The 7,364-nt window shown below is 36.4% G+C and overlaps 1 pseudogene; it reads right to left on the bottom strand.

Moving 5' to 3' along the window:
• Window positions 1-5,994: 5,994 nt before the first annotated feature.
• Window positions 5,995-6,782, bottom strand: LOC122791420 (annotated as a pseudogene).
• Between the last annotated feature and the right edge of the window lie 582 nt (window positions 6,783-7,364).

Raw genomic sequence — 7,364 nt, 5'->3', positions numbered from 1 at the left:
GCCCAATATATTCGATAAACATTCTTCAGCCATTAGGATGTTCCAATGTGTACGGATCAAATTCATAAACTTATATGTGTTACATCCATGTGTTGTATTAAATCTGATGATATCATGGTTCCCTCTGTTACGCTGTTAATATTGTAATAAATGATTCCTATCATATGCGCAAACTAAATTACCAGTCTGTGTGACTAGGTTTTTTTCTATAGCCCCTATTGTAAAAATCTAGTAATAAGGTCTTGCTGTTGAAATTCAAAAGCATCTGAAGTCGAACAAATACAACATATTCTAAGAAACTGAGATTTGGGAATTTTGTGTATGGATGTGTTTGGGGTGACAACTTGATGCATGTAGTAAGTTGTTAGAACTAGGTTGTTTTCTAAACACATTACTAGCCAAAGTACTGTTGTGTCGATGGGTTATTTCAACATCCAAAAATGAAATGCAATTGATGTCATAATGAACTGTAAATTGTATACCCTACTTGTTTTCGTTAAGGTAGTTAAATTCTTGAAGGTATCCTGAGTCCGCTCTCTAAATGAGCCAGCAATCATCAAGATATCTCCTCCAAATATCAATTTCATCTAAGAACAAATTATGATTGTAATCATAGATATCAAGATATCTTCTCCAAATATCAATTTCATCCAAGAACAAATTATGATTGTAATCATAGATAATTTGCTGTTCTAAATAGCCCATGAATAAGTCAGCATAAATGGGTGCAAAAGATACACCCATAGCAGTGCCCATTAATTGCAAATAGCACTTATCATTAAAATAAAATACATTTTTAGCCAGGACATGTTCAGCAAGACATACCAGAAAATATATTGAAACCAGAACTATATAGTGGAACACATTCCAACCAGTACTGTAAGGCAGTAACACCCGCCCAATGGGGTATACTCATATAGAGTGATTTAACATCTAAGGTACACATGCTCCATCCAGGTTCAAGTTGGACTCTGAAATGATATTCAAAAACTAGGTTGTATCCTGAATTCTAGCTCTAACGTCTTTGAGTAGGTGCTTAAGATAAACAGTCAAGAAAATGAAAAGAGGGTCAGTCAAAGAACCATTGCCAGATATAATTGGTCTACCCGGTGGTAATTGTGGATCTTTATGTATTTTTGGAAGCAAATACAAGTGCTGTGGCAAAGGATCTGACACAATTAGATGATTTAAAGTTTGTTTACCAATTATGCCTTCACTTAAGGCAAGATGTAAAAAACTGTCAATTTCCTGTTTGAACTTATAAGTAGGATCAATAGATATAGAACCTGCCATAAGAAAGCTGCTTGTCTGCTTCAGCCAAATACATAGACCGATTTAAGATGACTACAGTACCACCTTTATCAGCAGAAATGATAACTAGATTTTTGTTATGCCGAAGGTTGTCTAAAGCATGGATCATTATACTAAATAATTAATGAGATGGGTGTCATGACTGGTACATTTTATATATAAAAAATGTTGTTTGCATATTAACAGTTGTAAGCACACTGAAGAAGGCTCATAGCTGAAACCAGTATGTTTTATTAGTAATAAATGTGATTTTCACCTCTGACTATAGTGCTGGCCATTTTTTGTTTTTATACTACAGTTTTTGGGGCCTCTGCACTTGCCGTACTGGCAGAAGTTCTCTTTGGGTTTTTGGTGATCAACACTATCACATCTTTTTTTTTTTTTTTTTTTTTTTTGCTGTGCTGTCAACATTTCTAACCCACCAAACTGATATTTTGCACCATAGCTGTTGGGACCTAAGTGCAACACTTTCCATGTATGCACTTATGTATGTATGCATGTATGCATGCATGAAGGCATGTGTGTATGGCATGTATATATGTATTTATGTATGCAGGCATGTATGTATTCATCTAAGCATTGTGCATCTATGCATGTATTTGTTTATTTACTTACTTATTTGGCCGATCAATAATGCACATCACATTTTAGTGGGGTCTGGTGAGAAAAGCTCCAACAATTCATAACAGCAAAACAAATTCAACACATGGAGAGAACAGCACAAATATAGTCACATAATATGTAATTAGTTAAATTTGTAAGGACTGTATGCCACTAATACAAATAAGAGAATTTTCTACATATGCAGCTTCCTTTATTCCAAATCTTTTTTAACATGCTAAGCATAGCAGAGACAGTCAATAAGGTTACACTGCAAAATGAATGGACTAAATAATTAGCACAAACACAAACTACTAATATGTCTGAGAACAAATTAGGATTTCAAAATAGTACAGTCTTAGTGTCAGCATGTTTCAGTTATCTGTTATTCCAATTCTGTTTCTGAATGGGGTGATTTCTATGCAAAGTTGCCATCCCCCCTCCTGTGTCTCGATTGATTTTTGCCCTGATGATCCAGTTTCCTACCACATCCCAATAGCATTCCATAAATGAACTTACTAGCCTTCAAACTACGTGTGCATTTAGTGCTTGTTTATGGGAGTGTGTGTGTGTGTGTGAGTGTGTGTGTGTGTGTGTGTGTGTGTGTGTGTGTGTGTGTGTGTGTGTGTGTGTGTGTGTGTGTGCGTGTGTGTGGGGAGGACTGTGTGTGTGTGGAGGGGACTGTGTGTGTATGTGTTGTGATGATGTATCCTGTAATAGATTGCTAACATCTTAGTGAATAGTTCTCTTCCTTATGCTTATAAGACTTCCTTTAATTCCCTCTTGAATTACACACTCTCTAGTACATCAAAAACATTTTAAACTTCAAAGCAACCAGTTAAATGACAAGTGGATGGTACCAAGTCACATCCACTCATCTAAGCACTAACATAGAAGGACACAATCTTCTTAAGTTTTAAGAATTTGTTGTTATTGGTCCAGGGTTTCAATTTATCAAATGGGTATTACCATGTTAAAGGGTTTAATATTTTTAAATGAGCATTACTATGTTCCAGGGTTTCAGATTATCAAATGAGTATTACCACCTTCCAGGGTTTCAGATTATCAAATGAGTATTACCATGTTCCAGGGTTTCAGATTATCAAATGAGTATTATCATGTTCCACTGTTTCAGATTATCAAATGAGTACTACCATATCCCAGGGTTTCACATTATCAAATGAATATTACCCTGTTCCAGGGTTTAAGATTATTAAATGTGTATTACCATATTCCAGGGTTTCAGATAATCAAATGAATATTTCCATGTCCCAGGGTTTCATATTATCAAATGAGTATTACCATGTTCCAGGGCTTTAGATTATTAAATGGGTATTACCATGTCCCAGGATTTCAGATTATCAAATGAGTATTACCATGTCCCAGGGTTTCAGATTATCAAATCAGTATTACCATGTGTCATGCTAACAGCTCAGCTATCTTGAATTCTGTAAATAATTCTATGTCATTTGTGAATATTGATATGATTTATAAAGAACGGTATGTTATGTACTGAACTTCAAAAATGTAACCACAGCATGCCCTGTTGGTTTAGAACAGAAATGCATATAAACTTTTGTAATTTTGTGACTATATATTTTTAACAGCAGAAACTAGAACATACAGAGTTAACTTGCAAAACTTCAAGAAAATAAGATGAAAATAAATTGCTTTACGATTGTGGTATAAAGTTATCTCTCAGGTTCAGATCAGTAGCAGACACAATGTCTAGAGTTAGACATCTTTGTATTGTCTTGAAAGAGAAGTAATTGCTGGGCTTGAAATGTGGAAGTGTTTTATTGCTTTATGACTTCCTAGCAGCTGCAAAGATCTGAGAGATATGTATTTTTCACACAGCAATGTTAAATTCTGTTAGTTTCTGACAAAAGGGGGTTTAGCCTGGGAATTGAAGTAAGGTGACAAAAAAGGATGTCATCCAATCTACCCAGCAGTAATATTTGATATTAATTTAAGAACTCTCTCAGAGGGAGAGTGGGCATTTTGTATTTTGTCTTTGACCTGGAAACATTCACTCATCATCATCACATCTGCACTTGCCTTGCTGTAAGTAAGTTTTTTTAGGGCATAATAACTCTTTTAGATATAGTTAGGAATATAGTAAAGATAAGTTTAAATGTTTTCTTTATTTATTTGAGACTGTCCTGCAATGTTGTTTTAAATACTTCCTGTGATTTTGAACTTTAATTTACTGTGTTGATTTACTGAGTATTGTCTTTTTTTATTATTTATTATTAAATGTATTTAAACCTATCTTTGTGACTGATATTTGTGAGACATATTTAAGCTCTTAGAGCACTTGCATATCTATTTGGTGACACTGTACAGGCCACTCCTAAATCACCTTGCTTGGTCAGACTGCCATTTGGGTTAATAGTAACATTACACAGTAGGCTTGGACACCCTTTGTAAGGCCCTTATAGTAGCTGATAAGTAGGGGCTAGTGACAATGGAAATGACCTTATAGTCTCAGCGGAAGGAGGCATAGCTAGTAAACCTGTGTCAGCCTTTCTCAGGTGTGTTTGTAGATCAAACCTCAAAGTGTGTGTATGTGCATGTGTGTGTGTGTGTGAGTTTGTGTCTGTGTGTGTGTGTGTGTGTGTGTGTGTGTGTGTGTGTGTGTGTGTGTGTGTGTGTGTGTGTGTGTGTGTGTGTGTGTGTGTGTGTGTGTGTGTGTGTGTGTGTGTGTGTGTGTGTGTGTGTGTGTGTGTGTGTGTGTGCGTGTGTGTGTGTGTGTGTGCCAGCTACTTGGGCAGAGACATGAAGCACTGGTTGGACAGAGAGGGTGTTGGAGGTCTTGGCTTGGCCCCTCAGCTGATATCTTATCCCTATAGCTGTGCCAATGGGGAATCTTATTGGAGATCTGGAGAAAGAGGGAGAAACCAGCCTTGGACTGACTGTGGTCTCTGTGTGCTCTTAAGGGAAACTACACTTTACTGTGTGTGTACCTGTCATCCTCCCAGTGTGGACATCCCCTAGCTGTTGCCAGTGGTGAAGATTGAGGCTGTTTGATTACTGGGCCAGTGCTGGGACATTACACCATGTCCCAGGGTTTTAGATTATCAAATGAGTATTAACATATGCCTGAGTTTAACATTATTAAATGAGTATTACCATATTCCAGGGTTTCAGATTCTCAAATGAGTATTACCATGTTCCAGGGTTTCAGATTCTCAAATGAGTATTACCATGTCCCAGGGTTTGCAGATTCTCAAATGACTATTACCATGTCCCAGGTTTTTTATTATCAAATGAGTATTACCATGTTCCACGACTTCAGATTATCACATGCGTCTTACCATGTACAGTTTACAAACAAAGTTACATGAATCAATCAGAGCAGTGCAGCAGCACCACCGCATTCAATCATGATTACCAACTAATACTGATGGACAGTACCTCTCTTACTCCAAACAGAAGCAGTTAGTGAAAATTATACGTTCATAGACTGATACCAGGCTATTGATCCAGAGGACCATTAAAGTAGCCCAGCCACAATATCCCAAATCTGCTAAAGCACCTGAGTACTACAACTCACATGAGCAACTCATGATCCCAATGTCAGCTTGAGCTTTTTTTCAAGTATCATAATCTGAGCCATGAGAAAGAAGGTGGCAAAACTTATGCACATGGCATCATCTGGCACAATAAAATGCCTGTATGCTTTCACGATGACTCTGTTTTATTTATATTAAATGACAATGTATATAACCATTGCTCTTTTCATGTTAAAACACGTCTGTAATACTTCTGGCAGCATGCTCTTAAGAACTTAAAATTTACACCACAAAAATGGAAACAATTATTTGTGATAGAACATGTACATGCAGATTGTCCTAAAGCATCCAAGGCAGAAAATTAAACTGATTATCATCTTAAATACAAATTTACATTCTGCTTGTTACTTTATTCCTTAGCTCAGCCAACAGTTAAATTATGTACATCAAGTCAGTATAAAGAAATTGTCAAAGCATCCGTATCTCCCAATCACTGTGGCCTGCTGCTGCTTTTGTTCTCCAAGGTCTGCTTGTTCTGTAGTGCTTTGCACCCATTCAAATACCCTTTCTATTGTTTAGCCAGACCTCCATTCAAACTTTTTTCTCGATGTGCTGAACAATCAAGCTAATGGCAAGACTGTCTGTCCCTTTTAGAATTATCGCATCTGCATATTTCTTGGTCAAGAGGCACAATTCTTCAAATACTGGCTTAAAAGATGTTGTATAATGAATAAGAACTTCTTCAAGTTTTCTACATCTTTCACTGAAATCTTTTAACACTCTGCGTGACAGTCTGCAGTCAGTTTCGGTGAGAATGAAGAGCTTTGTCTGTAATAAATCTATTTTCTTGTCTATAAAACACTACTATTCCTTGAAACAGAGCAACATCTGCTGGATATACAATAACATATTTTTTTTCTTTCTAGAAATGTATAACAAAGCCATATACTTGTATCTGAATAGATTTTTCTTTCAATAATTCCAGTCAGGATTTCTAAAATCAGTGCATTATTTTATTAACAATCAATTCATTATTGGAGGCATCTGGATGTTCTAAGTAGAATTAGGTCTTGAGTGCCTTGACTTTTTCTTCTGGAGTTAGAATTTTATAAAACTCCTGGCTCAAAATCATAATTTGCTTATAATGCTGGTGCAAGTCAGTCTTGTTGAGAAAATGCACAATTTTTGGGCATGCAGAGGATTAACCATTTGCAGTACTGCTGTTGACCCCAATAAGGAAACTGTGATTTTGATGGCACTGTTACTGTCTCCTCTGGAGTGTCTCTTCACTGTCCAGTAAAACTAAATAGCTGACACTTCATACCTAATTATTATGACACGACTTGACAGAGTCATAGGAATAGTGGTGGAGATAAATTAGCCATTCTGGCTATCAACATCTAGGGAATGCCAAACAGGATGACAGCTTGCAAACTGTCAGGCATTTTTGTTTAAATGTGGCAAAGAAATTATAAAAACATTAATATGGAGTTCCAACATATTTTATTCTACATTATTATAAATCTAGTGGAAGTGAAATGGTAAAAGTGACAGGCAAACACATCAATTGTTATAATGCTTCTAGCAGAGATTTCATAACATACAAAATGATCATTTTCATTCAGTTTCTTTCTTTTTACACACACACACACACACACACACACACACACACACACACACACACACACACACACACACTCACACATAAAATCCTGATAGTGGGTATGTGTGGCTAAATTTGAAGGACCAATGATTTAAGTCAAGATGGGACTGCAAGCAAGTCATGACTTTGGGAATGGGAATAATAACAAGAGGTGGTACATGTGTAAGGTAAGGTAGTAGGTCTTTGTAATGTTCCAGTCATTTAAGTTAACATCTCATTTGCATGCAGAAATAGTTGGTGGATCGAGTACATCTCAGCATACTGAGGAAATGAGC

The sequence above is a fragment of the Protopterus annectens genome, chromosome 17.part0, assembly GCF_019279795.1.
Source record: "Protopterus annectens isolate FY-2018-M chromosome 17.part0, PAN1.0, whole genome shotgun sequence".
NCBI lineage: Eukaryota > Metazoa > Chordata > Ceratodontiformes > Protopteridae > Protopterus > Protopterus annectens.
The sequence above is the reverse complement of the archived record's forward strand: the minus strand, read 5'-3'. Positions and strand labels throughout refer to the sequence as shown.